Consider the following 24,942-nt stretch of genomic DNA (forward strand, 5'->3'; position numbering starts at 1 on the left):
AGATGAACAAAATCTTTTTGCTGGGGGAGAGTTTGTGTCGCTGTTGATGGCTGCTGACTGATCAGGGTGGTCACTGCTGAAGACTGGGGTGGCTGCGGCAATTTCTTAAGATCATGAAGTCTGACCCATCGATTGACTTCTTCTTTCACAAATGATTTCTCTGTAGCATGTGATGCTATTTGGTACCATTTTACCCACAGAACTTCAAAATTAGTCATTCCTCTCAAATCCTGCCACTGCCTTACCAACTAAGTTTATGTAATATGTTATTTGAGTTCATTTATTTTTTTAGTGACCTCTACATCCAACATAGGGCTCGAACTCACGACCCCAAAACCAAGTGTTGCATGGTCCACTAACTGAGCCAGCCAGGCACTCCTGTGTAATATTTTAAATCCTTTTCATTTCAGCGGTTTTCAGGGCATCTTCACCAGGAGTAGATTACATCTCAAGCAAAAAAGCAAAGAAGTTCATTCATAAGAAGCAAATCCTCATCTGTTTAAATTTTACCAGGAGATTGCAGTGATTCAAATATATTTATAATGAAAAACATGAAATATTATGAGAATTACCAAAATGTGACACAGACACATAAAATGAGCAAATACTGTTAGAAAAATGGCACAAATAGACTTGTTCAACAATACAGGGTTGCCACAAACCTTTAATTTGTTGGAAAAAGAAAAATCATATCTGCAAACACAATAAAACAAAGTATGTCTATATATAATCCTGTTCTCCAAAATAAATAAATAAATAAATAAAAATAAATAAGACCAAAGCGCAAAACACATTTATAAGTGAACTTTATGAGAATAACTCAGGGTAGGAAAGAAGAAGTTGAGATGAAACTTTTAAGGGGGGGAGTGCAGATTTAATTAGTTCAATCAGGCAGGGGAGAAAATGAGGTTATCATCAAAAAAAGGAATTATACGGGCACCTGGGTGGCTCAGTCAGTCAAGCGTCCAACTTTGGCTCAGGTCATGATCTCACCACTTTTGGGTTTGAGCCCAGTGTCAGGCTCTGTACTGACAGCTCAGAGCCTGGAGCCTGCTTCAGATTCTGTGTCTCCCTCTTTCTCTGCCCTTCCCCCACTTGCACTCTATCTCCCTCTCAAAAAGGAATAAATGTTAAAAAAAAATTTAAAAAAAGAATTACAGAATTTCCAGATTTCAAATAACCAGGAGAACAATATAGTTTATTGAACACATCACAAGGGTCAGGTAAAGAGCCAAGCAATTTGCATATTATCTCTAATTACAATAACATGTCTTTAAGGCACAAACTATTATTCAAGTTTTATAGATGAGAAAACAGACCTAGAGAAATAAAGCAAATTAACGATATGCTTATTAAATGATCAAGCCCACTAAAGTCAATTCCTTCTGAATCCAAAGTCCATGTTCTTTCCACTATGCTATCCTGTTGATCAGAATCTAGAATGTGATCATTTGTGTTGTTCACGTGAAGTGGAAAGTCACTGACATAGACTTGGTCAAGGAAGAGCATGTGAATGATCATTATGAATACTGAGTTGACTCAAGAATGTTGTAATGAGATAAGCTACTATATAGATTTCCAGCCCAGATGTTGTCTCCTAAGTATGGAACAAAGAGACCAACTAGGCTTGGACCGTCTCCACTCTGTCCCTTCAGCCGAAGTTGTTAGTACGGTGTCCCATGAGGTATAAAAGGATTCTGTAGCACACCAAAAAGCTGCTGTGTGCAACTGCTGGCCAGCCAAAGGAGTTCAGTTCAGGACACTGGTCCTGCCCTCCAATGATAGGAATCCCTGGTATTTAGAAAAACAATCATATCCTTCTAGAACCTTCAATCCTGGACATCCCTAGGTACATACTTTTGAGCAACTCTTGTACGTGTACACAGAGGATATATATAAGAATGTTCTTGACACCACTGTGCATATGAAGAGAAACTGAAAACATTTTTATTGTCCATCAGTAAGAGACTAAATTGTAGTCTAATCATATAATATTACACTGCCGTGGAAACAAATTAGAACCACACCTATCATCATGGATGAATCTCAAAAATATATTATTGAGCAAAAAGTAAGGCACTAAAGAGTATGGTATGATTTTGTTTTTATGTTCAAAGGCAGAAAGCTAAATAATTTTTTCGGATACATACATGAAGGTAAAACTTTAAAGAAAAGCTAGTGAATTAATAACACAATAACCAGTCAATGCTTACCTGTGTGGGAGTGATGAGGAAAAAGGGGCTCTAGTTTCCTGCTAATGTTCGAAATCTTTTTTTTTTTTTGGACACACTGGTTTTTAAAATTTTTTTCTTTAAAATTTTATTTAAATTCAAGTTAGTTAATATATAGCATAGAGTGTAGTATTGGTTTCAGGAATAGAATTTAGTGATTCATCATTTACGTATAACACCCAGTGCTCTTCCCAATGAGTGTCCTCCTTAATGCCCACCACTCATTTAGCACATCCCCCACCCACCTCCCTTCCAGAAACCCTCAGTTTGTTCTCTATAGTTAAGAGTCTCTTATGGTTTGTCTCCCTCTTTGTTTTTATCTTGTTTCATTTTTTCTTCCCTTCCCCATGTTCATTTGTTTTGTTTCTTAAATTCCACATGTGCATGAAATCATATGGTATTTGTCTGTCTCTGACCGACTTATTTCACTTAGCATAATATACTCTAGTTCCATCCACAGAAGAAGGGAAATAATATTGAACAAAAATAAATGATATAGAAACCAAAAAGATACAGATCAATGAAACTAGGAGCTGGATCTTTGAAAGAAGTAGCAAAATGGATAAACCCCTACCAGACTTACCAGAAAGAAAGGAGAAAGGACCCAGATAAATAAAATTAAGAATGAAAGAGAAGAGATCAGGGGCGCCTGAGTGGCTCAGTCAGTTAAGCATCTGACTTCAGCTCAGGTCATGATCTCACGGTTTGTGAGTTTAAGCCCCATGTCCAGCTCTGTGCTGACAGCTCAGAGCTTGGAGACTGCTTCAGATTCTGTGTCTCCTTCTTTCCTTCTACCACTCCCCCGTTCATTTTCTCTCTCTCTCTCTCTCTCTCAAAAATAAACATTGAAAAAAAATTTTTTTAAGAGAAAGGATCACAACTAACACCACAGAAATACAAAAAATTATGAGAGAATACTATGAGCAACTATATACCAACAAATTGGGCAATCTGAAAGAAATGGATAAATTCCTAGAAACAGATGAACTACCAAAACTGGACCAGGAAGAAACAGAAAACTGAACAGACCCATAATCACCCAAGAAATTGAATCACTAATCCGAAATCTCCCAACAAATAATAGTCGAGGGCCAAATGGTTTCCCAGGGGGATTCTATTGAATATTTAAAGAAGAGTTAATACCTATTCTTCTGAAACAGTTCCAAAAATAGATAGGGAAGGAAAATTTCCAAACTCCTTCTATGAGGCCAGCATTACCTTCATTCAAAAACTAGACAAAGACCCTATTGAAAAGGAGAATTACAGGGGCACCTGGGTGGCTCAGTTGGTTAAGCATGCAACTCTGTTTCAGCTCATGCCATGTTCTCACGGGTTCATGAGTTTGAGCCCCACGTCAGGCTCTGTGCTGACAGCTCAGTGCCTGGAGCTTGCTCCAGATTCTGTGTGTGTGTGTCTCTCTTCTGCCCCTCCCTGTTCATGCTCTCTCTCTCTCTGTCTCTCCCCCAAGGATAAACATTAAAAAAAATTTTTTTAAAAAAAGGAGAATTATAGACCAATATCCTTAAAGAATATGGATGCAAAAATTCTTAGCAAGATATGAGCAAATCAAATCCAACAGTACATTAAAAGAATTGCTCATATTTTTAAGGGCAGGGAAGGTGGGTTGTTATTCTGTAAAAGATATGTGTATGTTTATTTTTTTTTTTTTTACAAATAGTTTATTGTCAAGTTGGTTTCCATATAACACCCAGTGCTCATCCCCACAAGTGCCCCTCTNTTTTGATTGGAATTGCATTGAATGTGTAGATTGCTTTGGGTAGTAATGACATTTTAACTGATATGTATATGTTTAAATACTCGTTTTCAGATGTAGGACATTACTTCACATTAAAAAGAACCATTTGACAGCTACATGTTGAGAGTAATGTTTTTCTAACTAAAGGTTTGTTGTTGCCTTTGAGGTTAAGTTTGGGAATTTCTAACCATTAGGGATTCATAATCAAATTTATTAGAATTTCTTTTAAGGGGCCTATTTCTATCTATCCATCCATCTATTCATGTATCCAGTAATTTACCATTATTTTAATGATTGATGAATCTAGGTAAAAATAAAGATTTGAAATTTTTTCAAAATAAATATTATTGAGAAAAAATGAAGAATTCAGTACTCTGATCCTTAGGTAGAAACCTATATTTTTAACAAGAGACAACATATGGTTCTTACATTATAAGCAAGCATGCCTGAGATTGATAAAGAAAATTAATAGTTCTCATAAATTAATAGCTCTCAATTTAATAAAATTATTTTAAACCTGATTCAAATGAAAACTACAATCTATAAAGATGTTTTAAAAAGCAACTCGTATCAATGAATTTAAACAAGTAAAATACACCTGCACAGTGTCTCATATGCTGCAAATGCTCACAGTTTGCTTACTTTCCCTCTCCTTCAAGATGTTTATTTTTTCCCCACCACCTAGTGTTCTCAGTTCTCTCTTATACAGTATTTCTTTCTTTCTTTTTTTAAAATGTTTTATTTATTTCTGAGAGAGAGAGAGAGAGAGCATGAGTAAAGGAGGGTCAGAGAGAGAGGGAGACACAGAATCTGAAATAGGCTCCAGGCTCTGAGCTAGCTGTCAGCACAGAGCCCGACGCGGGGCTCAAACCCATGAACCGCGAGATAATGACCTGAGCTGAAGTTGGATGCTTAACCAACCGAGCCACCCAGGAACCCCTACAGTATCTCTTTCTTTTACAATCCAGGATTTGCATAATATATCTAATTATAACATGTCTCTATTTAGTTAGCATGTTATATGAGGCAGAATAATTTCCAGTTGATATAAGCATGAATATTGTTAACATAATTGTTCCTTAATATTCAGTGGATTGTTTTCAGGTTTCTCAATCTCTCAGCAAGGGCCAACAGTGCCATAGGTTGAAAAGAGGGGGAGGAGCGAGAATGGCAGAGTAATGGGAGGACCCTAGGCTTGCCTCATACCTCAAGCACAGCTAGATAAATATCAAATCATTCTGAATACCCAAGAAATCAATCTAACGGAACAGACTGAACACCTAGAGAGAGAGAAGAGGCCATATCATGGAAGGTAGGAGGGGTGGAGATATCATTTGGGGGAGAAACAGATCACAGATACAGTGCAGGGGAGGGAGCCCTGGTCACAGAGAGAGGGGCCTGAGAGAGAAAGAGAGAGACAGAGAGAGAGAGAGGAGTTCACAGGGGGCTGGATAAGGAAAATGCTTCCGCAGAGCCACTGACTGGGAAAATAACAGGGGCTGACATTCATGAGTATTTGCAACCAGTAGAGCTCAGGGACTGTAATTTCAGAGGTCGGGAGCATGGCCGGTGTGGAGCCCTGAAGGTGCTGCAATGCTTCTCTGGAGAAGGAGGGCAGAGAGCCTGGGAGCAGACGGCAGGATCTGAGGGTCTCCAGGAACGCACTGGGAGAGATGGCTCCCAGTTCTTGGAGCACATCTGGGAGAGGTGGTATTGCCATTTCACTCCCTTACCCATCAGCATAGGCACAGAGACACCTGCTGAGGGCAGCTAGCCTGGGCACTGGCTCTTTGCTGTGCTTCACTCCAAACTCCATGCCCCTGTGCTTTGGGGGGACTGCTCTTCTGGGACAAACATGCATCAGTCCCAGAGTGGTGAAACCCTACCCCACAGAACCAGTGTGGGTCCCTCCCATGCCAAGTCCCTAAAGTTTGGAGTTTTAAAACTCAGCCAACTTGCCTGGGGTAGAACATGGTGTACTGTGCTACTAAGCTGGCAGATGGCCCAGACACAGACATGGTGAAGGCAGTGATCTAAAGAATGCCTGGGACACATGAGGGTAGATTACTTGCTCTTCGGGGAAGGCTTCCCAGCCAGCAATAGGTGTGAACTCCCCTCTCCAGGGATTAGAGGGTTGGCTGGTGCTTTTTTCCTCCCCCGCCCCTTAGCACAAAATAACTTCAGTAAGCAGCACAGTCCCAACAATGGCGGTCTGAACGACTTACACCAAGCCCTGTCCCCATGCTCTGCTGCTGTTGCTTTTTCTCGGGCACCAGAGCAGTGGGTCCCTCCCCTAGAAGACCAAAACAAACCCTTGCACATACCATGTCTACTGACCATAGAGTGCTGTAAAGCTTCAGCTCTAGTGGAAAGAGCAAGCAGACCAGAGAACAGTTAGTTAAAACTTGCCACACTCTGGCCAAGGTCCAAACGTTCCCGAATGCAGGCAAGGAGAAATTCTAGAGAGGAGTGACCTAAGGGGAAGAGTAGCCAAAACACAGGAGCAGAGGGCAATTAGCATACACTAGAGACAATTACTTAAGGTGCCAGACCCTGGGTAGTATATGACCTCTACTTCATAAAGCCATTACTCTCAGTAGCAGGAAGCATAAAAGGCTTTCCTAACACACAGAAAAAGGCAGAGAGCTAGACAAAATGCCAAGAAGGAGGAACTGATCCCAAAAGAAAGAACAAGAAGAGGTCACAGCTGGGCATCTAATTGAAACAGATATAAGTAATATGCCTGAATCAAAATTTAAAGCAACAGTCATATGGATACTAGCTGGGCTGAAGCAAAGAAGACACTAGGGAGTCCCTTACCACAGAGATAAAAGATGTAAAAACTGGTCAGGACAAAATGAAAAATTCAATATCCCAGATTCGAAATTGACTGGTTGTAATGACCACAAAACATTCCATGCTCATGGACTAGAAGAACAGACATTGTTAAAATGTCCATACTAACCAAAGCAATCTACACATTTAATGCAATCCCTGTCAAAATACCACCAGCGATGGGGCACCTGGCTGGCTCAGTTGGTTAAGTGTCCAACTTCAGCCTATGTCATGATCTCGCCATTCCCGAGTTCAGGCCCTGAGTTGGGCTCTGTGCTGACAGCTCAGATCCTGGAGTCTGTTTCAGATTCGGTGTCTCCCTCGTGTTCTCTGCCCCTCCCCCACTCATGCTTAGCTTCTCTCTCTCTCTCTCAAAAATAAATAAACATTAAAAATAAATGCCACCAGTAGTTTTCACAGAGCTAGAACAAACAATCCTAAAATTTGTATGAAACCACAAAAGACCCTGAATAGCCAAAGCAACCTTAAATGCAAAGCAAAGTTGGGGTGCCAGGGCGGATCAGTTGCTTAAGCGACCGACTGAAGCTCAGGTCATGATCTCACAGTTTGTGGGTTTGACATGTGTCGGGTTCTGTGCTGACATCTCAGAGCCTGGAGCCTGCTTTGGATTCTGTGTCTTCCTCTCTCTCTGTCCCTCCGCTGATCACTGTCTCTCTCTTAAAATAAACAAACATTGAAAAAATTTTTAAAAATTAAAAGAAAAAGCAAAGTGAAGTGGAAGACATCACGTTCCAGACTTCAAATTATATTACAAAGCTGTAGTGATCAAGACAGTATTGTACTGGCACAAAAAATAAACTCATAGATCAATGGAACAAAATAGAAATCCTAGAAATGGACCCACAACTAGATGGTCACCTAATCTTCAACAAAGCAGGAAAGAATATCCAATGGAAAAAAGTCTCTTTAATAATTGGTGCTGGGAATACTGGACATGCAGAAAAATGAACCTAGACCACTTTCTTACACCATATACAAAAATAAACTCAAAACAGATTAAAGACCTAAATGAGAGACAGGAAGCCATCAAAATCTTAGAGGCAAACATAGGCAGTAACCTCTTTGATATCAGCTATAGGAACTTCTTACTAGATATGTCTCCCGGGGCAAGGGAAACAAAAGCAAAAATGAATTATTGAGACTTCATCAAGATAAAATGCTTTTCTGCACAGCAAAGGAAACAGTCAATATTAAAATCCTAAGAAAAGTTTATAAAAAGGTTAAAATAAAGGTTAAAAAAAGGAAACAATCAACAACCTACAAAATGGGAGAAGGTTAAAAAAAGGAAACAATCAACAACCTACAAAATGGGAGAAGAAGGTTAAAAAAAGGAAACAATCAACAACCTACAAAATGGGAGAAGATATTTGCAAATGACATATCTGATAAAAGGCTGGCATCTAAAATTTATAAAGAACTTATGAAACCTGACACCCCAAAATAAACAATCTGTTAAGAAATGGGAAGAAGACATGAACAGACACTTTTCCAAAGACAACACCTAGAGAGTCAAGATACATAAGACACTCAACATCACTCATCATCAGGAAAATACAAATCAAAACCACAGTAAGATACCATCTCATACATGTCAGAATGGCTAAAATTAAAAGCACAGGAAACAGTAGATGTTGGTGAGGATGCAAACAAAGGGGAACACTCTTACTCTGTTGCTGGGAATGCAAACTGATACAAACATTCTGGGAAACAGTATGGAGGATCCTCCTAAAAGTTAAAGATATAACCACTCTAAGATCCAGCAATTGCACTAGGTATTTACTCAAAAGATCCAAAAAACTGATTTGAAGGGATACATGCACCTCGATGTTTATGGCAGCGTTATCAATAGTCAAAATATGGAAAGCACTCAAATGTCCAATGACTGATGAATGGATAAAGAAAATATGGTGTGTGTGTGTGTGTATATATATATATATAATGTAATATTACTCATCTATTAAAAAGAATAAATCTTACTGTTTGCAACGACATGGATGGAGCTAGAGTGTCTTATGATAAGTGAAATAAGTCAGTAAGAGAAAGACACACACTATCTGATATCACTCATATGTGGAATTTAAGAAATGAAACAGATGAACGTAGGGGAAAAAAGAGAGGTAAACCATAAAACAGACTCATAAACTATAGAGGGTTGCTGGAGGAGAGGTAGGTGGGGGAATGGGTTAAATGGGTGATGGGTATTAATGAAGGCACTTGTGATGGGTACTGGGTGTTATATGTAAGTGAAGAACTAAATTCTACACCTGAAACTAATAGCACACTATATATTAATCAACTTGAATTTAAATAAAAACTTGAAACTGATAGGGAAAAATTATAAGATGGCCAACAAGACTGATAATGGAATTCCAGTTCCCACCCAAAGATTCCCCTTCTGGGTTCTTCTTCCTGCTCCACTTGCCCGGTGTGCCAAACTACTAATGAAGAGGTAACAGACTATAAATTGTCCCCCATGCTTGTGCTCGGGTCGCAGACCTCTGGAGAGTGGTCTCCTCTGAGACCACTGGTGAAATAATCTGCCTTCCGAGATCTCTAAGTGCCTCTTGGTTCTTCCACTGGGTGATCCAGACCAGGTTCTGTAACATTTGGTTCCCTGACCAGGAAACCTAACCCTACTGGCCCATTGTTGCCATAGGTTTGGGGAAATGGCAAGGTGGTGATGAAATGAGGAATCACAACAGAGAAGGCATGCCCTGCTTGATCATCAGCAGTCTCCCACTTGGTCACCTCAGGCTGGTCCCGCTCCACCGTTCCAAGACTCGAAGAGATGTGGTAGGTGAGGATCTGGACCTGATATTGGACAGAGGTAAGGCCTAGGGCCTCTCACCCAGTCAGATTCACCTGTCAGGGTGGAAGGGGAGCCTGATCACCTCCCAGATACCTTTTAGAGGCCTCACAGGTAGGGATTCCCAAGGAGCGGATGTATTAACATCTAGTCTGAGTGTGTGAGTGAATGTGCAGCCTGGCCTGGTCCTCCAGTTGGGACTGAACAGGCAGGCACCCTTAAGGTCCCTAAAGAGTCTGAGTGGGCCCATCTGCAATTCCGTGGTGAATGGCATATAGTCTATGGTGGCATTGGAATAGTTTCTGATTTTAAGTCACAAAGCTGAAACTGCTACAGCTAAGCATCACCCAAGTTCCTTTGGGACACAGCCAGGCAGGCATCTTACTGGTCTCCTCATTAGAGGGGGCACCCCTAGCCCTCTGTCTGTCTTTGTGACTCCATCTCATGGGAACATTAGGGGGTCGACACAGAGCAAACCCACAGTTCTCAAAACTATAATCAAGAATTTCAAAAGGGGGGGAGGAGTGCCTGGGTGGCTCAGTTGGTTGAGCGTCTGACTTCAGCTCAGGTCCATGATCTCACGGTTCGTGGGTTCGAGCCTGCATCGGGCTCTGTGCTGACCGCTACCTCAGAGCCTGGAGCCTGTCTTCGGATTCTGTGTCTCCCTCTCTCTCTGACCTTCCTCTTCTCACGCTGTCTCTCTCTCTCTCTTTCTCTCTCAGAAATAAATAAAACATTAAAAAAAAAAAGAATTTCAAAAAGGGATTTTGGGAGACTATGGAATTCAGATGACCCCCCCGGCAAGTTAAGGACCCTTTGTGAATTGGAATAGCCCACTTTTGTTGCAGGATGGCCCTTGGAGGGAACCTTAGATGTCCCAATGGTCCACCACATCTGGCAGGTTGTCACTGGAGACCCAGGTCACTGGGATCAGTTCCTGTATACCGACTCCTGGTTAGAGATTGCCCAAACACTTCCCCCTTGGGTGCCATTTACCTGCAACAAACAGGGACAGGCTAGGGTCTTAGTCGCCTCCACAAAGCGGCCCAAGGAAGGTCAACATTAAGTCCTGAACTCCACAAGTTCTTGCCAGTGACTAATCTTGCCCCTGCCATATGCTCTCCAGAGACCATCAGTACCTAATCCCCGTTCCCAATACCCCAATACCTTCGGCCTCCCTACCACCTCCAGAATCAGCAGATCCTCTCTCCCTGGGAACAGCAGCCAGGTTGTGCCCTTGGTCAGGTGCAGGTGCTCTCCAAATGCCAGTCCACATCTGCTGGTACCAAGAGGCTCTCCTCCAGGGGATCCAACCAGGGGCTAAGAAGCCCATGAATATGCCCAGCAGCCAGGGGGAATCCCCCAAGGATGATTATGAGAGGCTATGTGAGGCTTACAGCATTTACACCCTGTTTGATCTCGATGCACAAGACAGCCATGACAAAAGGACAGGGAAGGTCCAGCAGCCAAAAGTGGGGAGGCCCAGAATCTCCTTAGCAAGGGATCAATGCACCTACTGCAAGAAAGGACACTGGAAGAATGAATGTCCCAACCAGAGAAAGTCCCAGAAATCCAGCCGATACCGAGTGGCTCACCTGAATTCAGGAATTCCCCACTGTATGGGCTGAGGACAAGCCCCCCAGACTTGCCCAAAACCGGGCCCCTGTCATTGTAGAGTTAATCCCAGGGGCTCAACCACAGAGACGGTGGCAATACCCCCTCCCACAAGAGGCAGTATCCAAGAACACCTGACCAGACTGAAAGAAGCAGGCATTCTGGTTGAATAACAATCACCCTGGAACACCACACTCTTACCAGTCAGGAAGCTGGGAGGAGGATACCAACCAGTTCAAGATCTACAAGCTATCAACAAAGTGACTGTCTCCTTGCACCTGGTGGTCCTGAACCTGTACACCCTCCTCGGCCAGATCTCAGGCTCTGCCAGCCAGTTTACCTGTTTAGACTTAAAGCATCACTTCTTCTGCCTTTTCTTGGCCCCCTAGAGCCAACCCTTGTTTGCTTTAAAATGGACGGAACCAGACATGGGTGTCAGATGCAACTGACTTGGACGCGCCTCCCACAGGGGTTTAAAAACTTGCTTACCCTCTTTGGGGAGGTACTGGCCAGAGACCTCGCTGGCTTTCCAAGGAAGGTCACATGCTGCACTCTTCTCCAGTTTGTGGATAACCTCTTCCTTGCCAGCAATACCCGAGAGAATTGTACAGAGGGCACAAGGACCCTTCTACAACTCCTGTCAGACTCAGGGTATCGGGTCTCATGGAGAAAGGCACAGATCTGCCAACAGCAAGTCTGATACTTAGGCTTCCTCCTCACCCAATGAAAAAGAGCACGAGGGTCAGAGAGAAAGGTCATTACCTCCCTACCCCAGCCCCAAACTAAGAGGGGGTTACAAGAATTCCTGGGGGCTGCAGGATTCTGGCGCATCTGGATTCCAGCATTCTGGGCAATAGCAAGACCCCTCTACAATCTCTTGGTAGGGCTGGATCAAAAACCCTGTCTGGACAGTGGAGGCCGAAGCCACCTTCCTAGAGATAAAGGCTACATTGGGCCAAGGACCACCGCTAGGCCTGCCAGATACAGAAAAGCCTTTTAATCTTTTTGTGCATGAGAAGGAAAAGTTGGCCCTCAGGGTTCTCACACAGACTGCTGGCCCTTGGTAATGGCCAATAGCATACCTGTCAAAGAGGCTGGACCCAGTGGCAGCAGGATGGTCACCGTGCCTTAGGGCACTAGTGGCCACAGTCCTCATTAAGGAGGCAGATAAACTCACCGTGAGATAAGAACTAAATGTTAAACCCTGCTTCCTCTCCAACTCTCACTTAGCCAAATACCAGGGGCTCCTATGCAAAAATCCATGAGTCACTCCCAAAACAGTACAGACACTGAATCCAGCAACTTTCCTACCTTCAGAAGAAGGGGAACCGGATCATGACTGGTCCAAGGTGACCAACGAAGTATTTGCAAGCCAACCAGTTCTACGCAACCAAGCCTTACAAAACCCAGACTTCACCCTATTCAGTGATGCAGCAGCTTCATTACAGGGGGTACTCGAAAAGCAGGTTATGCAGTGACAACCACAGATGAGATCTTAGAAGCCGGCTCCCTACCCATAAAATGGTCAGCACAATGGGCTGAATTATATGCCCTGGTCCGGGCCCTCACCATCAGCAAGAGCAAATGAGTCAATATCTACACTGACTTCCAGCATGCCTTCGCTACTGTCCACATACATGGGGCAATCTACAAAGAGAGGGGCCTCCTCACTGTGGCAAGGATCTGTGCCATGACCCCCACCAGGAGTTCAAAGACCAACCACAATCCACAGTGATAATGGGCCTGCGTTCGTGGTGGACATCATACAAACCAGCCTCAAAGCTCAGAGGAGGTAGAGTGGATGAATCACATCCTCAAGGGAACCTTAGCCAAATTCTGTCATGAAATGGACCACCCGTGGCTGGACCTGTTGCACCTGGCCCTCCTGCATGTCTGTTGCACACAAGGAACTCAAGGTTTCTCCCCTTTTGAACTAATATATGGGAGGCCCCCTCCATGTCTAGGGAGCCTCCTAGGGGACCTACATCAAATAGGGAATAAGGGAACACGAGAACAACTTTAAGCATTAGGGGTCACCCTAAATAAGTTACAATATACCATAGAGAGGGCTCCAATCTCTTTAGGATTCACTGTACACCCCTTCTCACCAGGGGACTCAGTCTGGGGCAAAGATTGGAAAAAAGACCAATCTTTTGGTTTGAGACAAACCACAGTGGACTGGGCCTCATACAATTATTCTGAACACTCCTACTGCCCTCAAGGTCACAGGTATCACTCCATGCGTCCACCACTCCAGAGTCAAGAGGGTCAATCCTGAGAAGCCCCAGACTTGGAAGACTGACCCAAGTCTGACAAACCTGCTCAAAGCGACCTTCAGAAAGTCCCTGATTCTTAGGGTCTTCAGTCTGGCTCCAGCCACACCCCAGAAGCTGGCTAGTCTATGCAGGGCAGAAGCTTGAGGAATCCCTGGTCTGATAAAATAAATAGACTGCCCTTACTCCTTGGCATCAGATTGGCAGAGGTTACCCCAGGAATCTGGGAAAATAGCGAGAGGTTCCTGTCCACACTCACCTTCCTCTTATGGGTAGGGTGTCTTGTTGGTACTGGTTGGCTCTAATCTGGGCCCCATTTGTAAACCTTCAGCCGTAAGGCCCAGGCTAAATGAGTGATGCTGCTACCCATCCTCCTAGGGGTTAGGAATAGCCATAGGGATAGGGACTGGCAGAGGCTCTTCTGTGGGACTATATCACAAACTGTCCTGAGAACTCAATGAAGACATGGAGCAACTGGCTGACTCCTCAATGTCCTTGCAGAACCAAATAAGTTCCCTGGCAGGAGTTGCCCTCCAGAGCAGATGGGCACTTGACCTCCTCACTGCTGAGAAAGGGGGCAACGGCATCTTCCGCAGAGAACCAGTCGGAAATAGTTACAACCAAAGTCAGGGAATCAAAAAAAATGATACAACGCAAAACCAGCCTATGGCCCAAGTGCTGGCCCTGCAATGCTACCAGCATCTTCATAATAAATGAAGATGATGCCCTCTAATACAGCCTAGATCTGTTTAAAGGGGCATCACAGTGAGGAATGATAAGGAAAACTTATGTTATAAGATGGCTGACAAGATTGATAGGGGAATTCCAGACCCTGTCCAAAGACTCCCCTTCCAGGTTCTTCTTCCTGCTCTGCTTGCCTGGCATGTCAAATCACTAATGCGGAAGTAACAGACTATAAATTGACCCCATGCTTGCGCTCATGTCTCACACCTCTAAAGAGTGACCTTCTCTGAGCCTGCAGGTGTGAAATAAACCTTCTCCCTTCCAAGATCTCCGAGGTCTGCTTGGTTCTTCTGCCCGGTGATCCAGACCGAGTTCTGTAACAAAAGTACAAAAAATAATAATAAATTTAAAAATAACAATTTTAAAAGAGTGCCATCAGTTTGAAAACACAGAGTTTCGGCTTTACATCAGATGGAATTCAAATGAGAAAACTAAGCTGCATTTCATACCATGTTAGCATTATATGGTCCCCAAAGCTCTTCAACGCAGAGGTCGTTTGCATTTTCAGGGCTTAGGCTGCATACAGAAGAATCTAAGCCAAGTGGAACCTTATAAAGAAGGAAGGAGACATGGGCTGGATAGGACGAGGTTGGTGAAGCTGTGGTTTGATGCTTTTTGCAAGGCAGTCCTGATAGCATAAAAGGTATCCCACAGCAAAAAAGCATCAACACGGATAACCTTGCTGCATCCAACACTGTGGCTGCTCAGTATCTTGCTTTTCAATTCCACCTTTGTCAACAGTGAGGTGCTAGCAAAGCTCAATGAAACCACAAACTCTCAAGCCCACACCATAGACATCTAAACTTCAACCAGAAAACCAGAAGAATGGTTGGCCCTTTGCAGCTATGTATGGATTGGGAGGTGTCCTATCCACTAGGCAAAGGAGTCTCCGGATACGTGACCTTGCAATTCTTGAGGCATGAGACTTGGGAACCTGCACATGCAGGGTCCTGCCTGTCTCCAGAGCCTTCGACTGTTAGTAGAGAGAAAAAAAGTGGGGGGAGGGATCACCATCTGGACAATTCCTTCTGAGTCTTAGCAGGGGCAGGGACAGTAGTTTCTGCAAACCGTTCGCAGCTACTACACTCCCTCACCTTCCTCTATGGGTTTAACGTGAAACTGTTAGAAAAGAATATCCTTTGAAAAGAAGATGGGATGCATGAAGGAGGGCAGGACTGGTGGCTGACCAACAGCGGCCACTGGCACACTTCAGACAATGTGGACAGTGGTCCAGAGTGTGGGTTCAAATTCCAGAGATGTCCTTAATGGGGGGTGAATCAGGCAATCTCTTTGTTCTCGGTTATCCTATACAACACAGGTGTGATCATAGATCCACCTTACAGAACTCTTACTGTGAAGACAAGAATACCCCATTTAGAAAGCATTTAAAATGGTGCCTGGCACAAGGCAAACCCTCAATAAAGTTCCATTATTACTATTATTTCAATAGACAAACTATACAAACTAATGAAAAGACCAAAAATAAATGTCTATATTGAAGAATAGTATATAAAAAAGTTGTTAGCCTTTCAGCCATGTAACATGTATTACTGAGCACCCATGCATAAGATTTTATGCTGGGCTTCCCGCTGTCACCACTCACTTCCTCCTCACCGCCACTGTTTATAATTCTAGCAGGTAAAGTTTCATGAGCATTGTTTTGCACTAAGCATGATACTGGAATGGACTAAAATAAAATGGAAAGATTGCAGAGGCATCTTTTCTATTTCTAGCTAACTGAAGACAAAGGAGATAGAGTGTAGCTTCAGTGTCTGCAGGATTCGCTTTTAGGTCACCATAGTTTCATCATGTCATATCGTTCAGAAGAATGGAGTTAGTGTGCAATAGACTTAAAAGAGCATCTGATACAAAGTGTTAAAAACATCTGAAAATTAGGAAAATATATTACCCATTAATCTTTAACTTATACATAGAGGTCTTTTTTTTTGCAACCCTGTAATATGAAAAACTGAATATTTTTTCTCTATGTTACTATCGTGCTTTATGATAAAATGAGATAATATTTATACAATCTTGTTTCTATGAGAGCCTTGATAAAGCTCTTAGTAAATAGGTCGATACTTTTAAAGTGTTAAAATTTCGGGGCACCTGGGTGGCTCAGTCAGTTAAGCATCGGACTTCAGCTCAGGTCATGATCTCACGGTTCATGGGTTCAAGCCCCGCATTAGGCTCTGTGCTGACAGCTAGCTCAGAGTTGGGAGCTTGTCTTCGGATTCTGTGTCTCCCTCTCTCTCTGACTCTCCCCTGCTCATGCTGTCTCTATCTCTCTCTCAAAAATAAATAAAACATTAAAAAAATAAAGTGTTAAAATTTCATAACTCATATTTCACAGTAGGGATATAGGCTGGGTTCATACAAGTTAACATGTTAATAATTCTAACTAAAGTATGTTGTGTTTAAAAATAAACCATTTATTAGTCTTTGCAGTAAAAGGCTAATATGTTAATTTTTTTTCTGTAGCCATACATGGCTACTCCACTTTAAGTGTTACAGGTAAATTAAATCTTAGTTCACAACCTGGGTAGATTCTAGAATGTAACCTGAAACACACCTTCTTAGCAGCTGACAGGGGGAGACAGAACAAAAAGGCAGGAGCTTTTTAATATGTTTTGGACATTAACCCCCTATCAGATATATCATTGTAAATATCTTCTCCCATTCACTAGGTTGTCTTTTCATTTTGATGATGGTTTCTTCAACTTTGCAAAAGGTTCTCAGTTTGATTTAGTCCCATTTGCTTATTTTAGCTTTTGTTGTACTTGTTTGATGAGACAGACGAAAAAGTATCACTAAGACTGATGTCAAAAAGCTTACCACCTTTGTTTTCTTGCAGGATTATTATGTAAAATTATTTACGGTACCAAACAAGCCTGGAAAAGATAGGTAAAAGAGCCATATTTCAAAATTCCTGAACAGATAACTGTTGTTAAATATCAAGCTGAAACTAACTTCTGTGACAAGAACAAAGAAATTAGAACTTTTTAAAGAGAAAGATTGAAATTTATTTTTCAGAAGTTTAAAGTAGGTTTACAAGGAGTGGTGAACTGTAGATAGATGCAGCATTTACATAGTGGTAATTTAAGACCCCAAAGATCAGAAATTTCAGTTTACTGGGTTTTAATTTTTGACTATCAATTACTAAATATGTAGGTTATATTACACAAAGTTTGTTCTCTGACCATAATGGAATTAAACTAGGGACCACTAACTCATGGATAACAGAAAAACCTCCAAAACATAGAAATAAAATATTTCTGAATAATCCATGGGAAATTAGAAAATGCTTTTAAATTCATAAAATAATAGGTATTAATTATGGTGAACTCTCCAGGACTGTTTATTTTTTAAGGATCTTATCAACCCAAAGGCAATCATGCAGCAGTATCCCTGAAATTGACCTCATATTATACTGGGTGTACTCCCAAATACAATAGGCATAACTTCCTGGTACTACTGAAATACTTACTGATAATACTCTATTATGTACTTGCAAACTGATTTACATTGTTCATGTATATTTTGACAACCCTTAAATACAAACAGAAGCTTTCTTTTCCTCTTAAAATTGTCATTATACCATTGTAAATGTATCGAACTCAAGGTTGAATAGCCAGCTGGGATAAAATTTAGCTATGGGCAATGATCATCTATTGGCGACAAATCTCAAGATGATGAGTTTTGCTATAAAAACACTGCATAGATGGTTTTAATTAAGGACTCTGCACGTGTACCCAAAACTGTGTCATGAACCATGGCAAGCACCCCAAATTTCACCACTATTATCTCTCAAGTCATCTTTTGTTCAAAGATACCTATTATTCTTTCCTTGGACAAGGACCTATCTCTGCTACTAAAAGCCAATCTAAGATAAAATATAACTTCTGTTTTTAAACAAAAGAATTAGTATCTTTTTTAATTGTATACATGTACTTATTTAATTACGGAAACATATAACATTTAGGTAAATAATTATGACCTAGGGAAATGATCCTAAGAACCTAAGACATGATCAGATTTACAGATTATTTCTTTTCTATTGAGTCCTTTTTGAAAAACGTGCAACTATATAAACCTTTCACATTAAAACAATACAAAAATAATTGAGAATAAAACTGAAGTACAAATTAAAACCTTCTATAGCAAAATTTAAAACAAGCATTTTGTTGTGATTTTTGTATTAGGTCAAGTCACTGCAGATTTTTAAAAAATAAATATATATTTGTATATTATAATATTAATCATAAATTAAACTGGCTAAAATACTATTCTGGGGTGTCTAAAATAGTAAATATTTTAAAAATGGATGATTAATAGGATATATAATGTTCCTGGAAACAACTGGCTTACCTCCCAAACTTTTATCAATTTAATGAAAATATGTCCAAAATGTTTAGTCATTTTCCTACCTTCTCAAGCATTTAAATATTATACAAAACGTTTCAGAAAAAGAAAATGGCTAAATATATTTTTTAACAGTTATACTTGAATTTGTTCTTTTACAGTGTNTTTGTTCTGTGACAGTGTAAATACTGCATATTTTTTGTTATGTTGAAACTCAAGAAAAATAATATACATATTTCATAATGGTTAAGTAAATACATTATAGTGAAACCATCTGATACAATCTTATTACCAACCTTAAGAGATATGGCTATTTCTGTAAAAATTATAAAATGTTTATAATATAATATGAATAATTATAATGTGGATAATTTTGTGTTTTTTTAAAAAATTTCTTTTAATGTTTTATTTATTTCTGAGAGAGAGAAAGAAACGGCGTGAGCAGGGAAGGGTCAGAGAGAGAGGGAGACACAGAATCTGAAGTAGGTTACAGGCTCTGAGCTAGCCGTTAGCACAGACCCTGACGTGGGGCTTAAACCACGAACTGTGAGATCATGACCTGAGCCGAAGTCAGATGCTTAACCGACTGAGCCACCCAGGCACCCCAATTTTGTTTTTAAAAGTCTAAAAAACCTAGAGGAAATAACAAAATGTTTCCTCTTCAAGTTTTCTACAGTACATATGTAATAGATTTTAATAATCTGAATAAAATAAAAATAGAACTGCGACTGCATCATAAACTTAAAAATGGTTAAAATGGTAAATTTTATGTATGTATATATTTTATAACAAATTTTATATGTAAATTTTACAGCAATTAAAAGAGGCAAGAATCACTGTAATTTTAAGTCATCTATAATAGCAGCAAAAACCCCTACTTACACTTAAAACTCCCAATACCACTAAATTAAAAATATAAAAAACATGTATTTGTAATGATGACCTTGCAAAATTGAATAAAGATTAATCTATGGAAAAAAACCCCAGAACTAACTAAGTACTCTCTTATAGTGAATCCGTAAATAAAAAGACCTTCTGAGTTCACCAGATGGATAGTATATGCACACTCTTCCAAGTTTAATTCTCTTAATAGGTTTTTAATAATAGCTCGTGTGGTATACTGTGTTCATGAGTTTCATGAGTTTCTTGGTTACTTAAGATCAAGATAGTTGTGACAACTTGAACCACAGAACTCATCAGGTTCGTGGCATGGAGGAGAGGTGAACTGAGAAAGAGAGAAGCTGTGGAGGGCAGGGAGCTGTTTTTGCTTGTGGAGAGAGGACAAAAAATGGGGGAGAGTATGGGAAAAACACCACCCCCAAAAGCAGCTGAAGAAAAGTGGAAAAATGGAAACAGCCACAGGAACTGAACTAAAAAGGGAGAAAACAGAAAGGAGAGGGTTTAAATTCCATTAAGACTCTATAAACAGGGGGAACAGAGAGCCTGAAACTCTGCAGCTCCATACCTGGTGGTGCTCTGGTGGGAAGGGTGAATCCCCAGGAGCAGAGTGAAGTCCGGGGGTCCTTGGGCCACACGGGGAGTGGTGGTTCCCCTGCTGGGAGGACATTTGGTAGAGGCTGTGTGGCCTCCCCACAGGCAAAGGTCCTAACAGACACCACAGAACAACTACATTTGCTGGTGCTTGAACAAGGTCATTAAGGGTAAAGCCTTGTGCCAGATGTGTGTTGTGATTTTCCATAATCCCTAAAACACTGCTGCTACACGATTGTGTGAACTTTTTCTGAGGCGGGTTGGCACCCAGCCACAGTCTGGGAATCGGCAGTAGCACTGTCCTGCGAATGTTCCTGGGTGCGGCCAGCACCTGGCCAGTGCTTGGTGAGACCCTCTCCCAGGAGGTCTGAGCGGGTCAAAGCCACAGTGCTTCACATATGATGGGCTGGGAAACCCAGCTGCATGAGAGATAAAACTCAGGAGGGAGTTGCCACCTGGCAACCTAATGGCTTGGTCATGGACAGTGTAAAAGTGGGGAGTGGACAAAAGCTGGAGACAAAGAATGGGTACACAATTGTTGATCAGGGAGAACAGAGCTCCAACACTAGAGACTGGGTAGTGGGTGATGCCATTTTCACCCCTCATGCACATACACACCTACAAATGCAACAGCAATCCCCACCCCCAGTAAGCTAAGCAGTGCCATCTAGTGGAGAAGGGAGCCGTTACACTAAGACCTGTCAAACTGGGCCAAACTCACTCTTCAGGAACATCATAAGTGTCTCCACCTGCTTAGTTTACAGACAATAAAGTGCTACATAGTTTGACTTCTAGGGGAAAACAGTGTAATTTCAATCGTATTTCAGCCTGTTTGCTGGCCCATCTATTCAATTTTCTTTTTTTTTTTTTNTTCAGAGTCTGTATCTCCCTCTCTCTCCGACCCTCCCCTGCTCACGCTGTCTTTCTCTCTCTCTCCTAGAAATAAGTAAAAATAAAAAAAATATTTTTCTTTAAATTTTTCTACTATATTTTTTACTTTTTTGTAAATTCTTCAAATTCTATTTTACTTCCATCATTTCATTTTATTCTATTTCATTGTATTCATTTTTTCAAATTTTCAAAAGTTTTCCTCTTTTTTTCTTTTCTTTTTTATACCTCCTATTTTTTCTAATCTATCAAGCTGCTTTCAACAAACAACCAAACCAAAATACACCTAGGATCTAGCACCATTTATTTGATTTATTGTGTGTATGTGTTGTTTTTAATTTTTTAAGTTTAATTTTTTCACCCTATTAATTCCTTTTCTTCCTTCAAAATGACAAAATGAAGGAACTCATCCCAAAAGAAAGAGCAGGAAGAAATGACAACCAGGGACTTTAACAGCACAGAACAAGCAAGATGTTTGAACCAGAATTTAGAATCATGATAATAAGAATACTAGCTGGGGTTGAAAATAGATTAGAATCCCTTTCTGTGGAGATAAAAGAAGTGACAGCTAGTCAGGATGAAATAAAAAATGCTATAACTGAGCTGCAATCTCGAATGGATGCCACGGTGGCAAGGATGGATGAGGCAGAGCAGTAAATCAGCCATACAGAAGACAAACTTCTGGAGAATAATGAAGCAGAAAAAAAGAGGGAGACTAAGGCAAAAGAGCACAATTTAAGAATTAGAGAAATCAGTGACTCATGAAAAAGGAACATCAGAACCATAGAGGTCCCATAAGATGAAGAGAGAGAAAAACGGATAGAAGGATTATGTGAGCAAATCATAGCAGAAAACTTTCCTAACCTGGGGAAAGACACAGACATCAAAATCCAGGAAGCACAGAGGACTCCCACAAGATTAAAAAAACCCCAACCATTCCCAAGGCATATCATAGTCAAATTCACAAAATACTCAGGCAAGGAAAGAATCATGAAAGCAGCAAAGAAAAAAAAATCCTTAACCTACAAGGGAAGACAGATCAGGTTTGCAGCAGACCTATCCACAGAAACTTGGCAGACCAGAAAGGAGTGGCAGTATATATTCAATGTACTGGATCAGAAAAATATGCAGCCAAGAATTCACTGTCCAGCAAGGCTGTCATTCAAAATAAGAGATTAAAAGTTTCCCAGACGAACAAAAATTAAAGGAGTTTGTGACCACTAAACCAGGCCTGCAAGAAATTTTAACGGGGACTCTCTGAGGGGAGATATGATGAGGAAAAAAAAAAACAGATCTAGATACTTGTGTGGGCTCAATAAGAAGTCAAATCCAAGAACTATGAAGGATTCAGTCATTCCTATTCAGCACACTGGCACTTTAATAGTTTCCTGTCACATGTGCTGGGAATAGAAAAACTATCCTAAAACTCACTATATAGGCTTTGCACTAATAAGATAAAGATCTATGAGATAACGTAAATATACAGATATCCATAAATTCACAATGTTTTATTATCAGAACTGTAAATGTAATGCATTCATTTAATTACGTATTATCATGGAATCAATCATACAAAAAAACTTGAGATGTGAATGCTTTTCACTATGACTAAATGACATTTGGCAAAATCTAATCAATTTTACATTATCCTTTTTGTAATCTACATGAACATATTCCTTGTTTTACTCACACTATGACTTTCCAAACGAACAGTGTATGATAAATTATTTCCTTCTTTTCGGCAAATGTTAAGGATTATAAAGGTCAGCATTTGGCTTTATTTTAAATTAAAAGCATGAGACTGAATGGAAACAAGCTGATAACCACAGTTTCTAGATAAATTTTATTAAATATATTAAATTAGTTTAAATGGTTTAGAGACTATTAGGTCTCTCTCAATCTTAGCTTTGAGGGAAAATTGTTTTTGTCATTATGGAGTATAAAAATATTGAAAGAACAATATTCTCATGAGATTTATATAAAATGTATTATATAATAGAATTACCATGTTAATTATATATGGACTATTAACAGATAATGTCTCATTGTATTATTATCTATCTAGACTTCTAGAATAAAAAATTATAATAAAGCAGGAGATCATGAGGCCTATGATTAAATCACTTTAATAAGAAATCATATATTTATAAAAATGGACATCTTAGAATATGTGTTATCTGCAGACAAACACAATAACAAAAAATTCAAGCGGTCATGGGATACTTTTATCATGAAAAATAAGGATTCCATCTGGCTTAATTGTGGAAAGAACCCAAATCTCCACAAACTAATGAATGGATAAAGAATACGTGCATGTGTGTACATACACATATACGTGTGTGTGTGTATATATATATATATACACACACACATACACATATATATATACACACACACATACACAATGGAATATTGCTTGGCAATCATAAAGCATGAAATGTTGCCATCTGCAATAATATGGATGGAACTAGAGTGTGTCTTGTTAAGCAAAATAAGTCAGAGAAAGATATATGATTTCACTCATATGTGGAATATGAGAAACTCAACATATGAATATGGGGAAGGGAAGGAAAAATAAGATAAATACAGAGAGAGAGGCAAACCATAAGAGAATCTTAAAGACAGAGAACAAACTGAAAGTTGCTGGTGGGGCAGGGGGGTGGGGGATGGGCTAGAAAGATGCTGAGCATTAAGAAGGGCACTTGTTGGGATGAGCACTGGTTACATGAAAGTGATGAATCACTGGGTTCTACTCCTGAAACCAATACTACACTGTATGTTAACTAACTTGAATTTAAATAAAGGTACCCTTTAGAGATACCAGATTTTTTGTCTTCTGGGAGACATTCTAAGAACCAAACTAATATGTATACCTTGTGTCTTAGTCCATCTATGCCACTGTAACAAAAATACCATAAACGAGGTGTCTTATAAACCACAAACATTTATTTTTCACAGTTCTGGAGACTGGAAGTCCAAGATCAGGGAGCCAGCCTGATCTGGTGAGGTCCCTCTTCCCACATGCAGACTTACTGTAACCTCACAAAGTGGAAGGGGTAAGGGATCTTTCTTTGCCTGAGGCCATTCATGAGGGTGCCATCCTCATGAACTCAGCACTCCCCAAAGATTCCACCATTATTATACGAGGTATTAGGACTCAATTCTGAAGGGGCACAAACACTATTTACAGCACCTTATAATACGACAGTCTTCAGTGTTTGTGTATTTAAACTTATTAAAGTCTTCAGTTTGATCACTTTCCAATTCATATAAACTTTATCCTTCTTGATGACTGCAATTAACTGGCCACTTAATGGAAATTTAAATTCATTCAAAATGAATTCATTCATTCTACTATTTCAAAAAATGTGCAAGTAAATATATGTGTATTTATTTTTGTTGGGTATATACGTGGAAGCAAAATAGCTAGATCGGTTTCCTGCTGTTTGATAGCTACAGTCCAATTACATAACACAATATAAAGACCAATTTGCACTCCTGACAATGTATACACTTCCCAACACAGATTTTATCAAAATTTCGTCACTGTCAATCTGAGTCAAAAGAACACTTGTCCTATTTTTCTTATCTTTTACAATGACAAGGTTGACTAATTTTTATGGTTTTTTGAGAGTCATCTGTCTCTCCTCTTTTACAAGCTACCATTTGTCCATTTTAATCTATTAGTTTTTCTTGTTTCCGATTTGAGTTCTTTAGAGGAAGGTTATTAGAACACTATTATATATTGAAATAGTTTTGAAATGTGTCATTGGCCTTTACTTACTGGAATTTGCCACGCAATGTTTTATTCTGTGGAGTCAAACTTTAGGTATTTTTGTTTTTATCATGTGTACCCTCATCCCGAAGAATGAGAACTATCAAGTTAAATTTTCATTACTGCAGGCAAGGAGACAGGAGGAA

At 40.3% G+C, this 24,942-nt stretch overlaps 1 protein-coding gene and 1 pseudogene across 1 annotated transcript in view; one reads left to right on the forward strand and one right to left on the reverse strand.

The window, feature by feature from the left end:
* LOC144233114 (uncharacterized) overlaps positions 1-10,715 on the forward strand; it is a 38,428-nt pseudogene extending 27,713 nt beyond the window's left edge.
* The window catches only part of PLSCR4 (phospholipid scramblase 4), a 149,924-nt gene that overhangs the window by 124,776 nt on the left and 206 nt on the right, over positions 1-24,942 (reverse strand). The gene's annotated exons all lie outside the window — the stretch shown is intronic.

This window comes from Crocuta crocuta, unplaced genomic scaffold (genome assembly GCF_008692635.1).
Source record: "Crocuta crocuta isolate KB4526 unplaced genomic scaffold, BGI_CrCroc_1.0 scaffold54, whole genome shotgun sequence".
NCBI classification, from domain to species: Eukaryota; Metazoa; Chordata; class Mammalia; order Carnivora; family Hyaenidae; genus Crocuta; species Crocuta crocuta.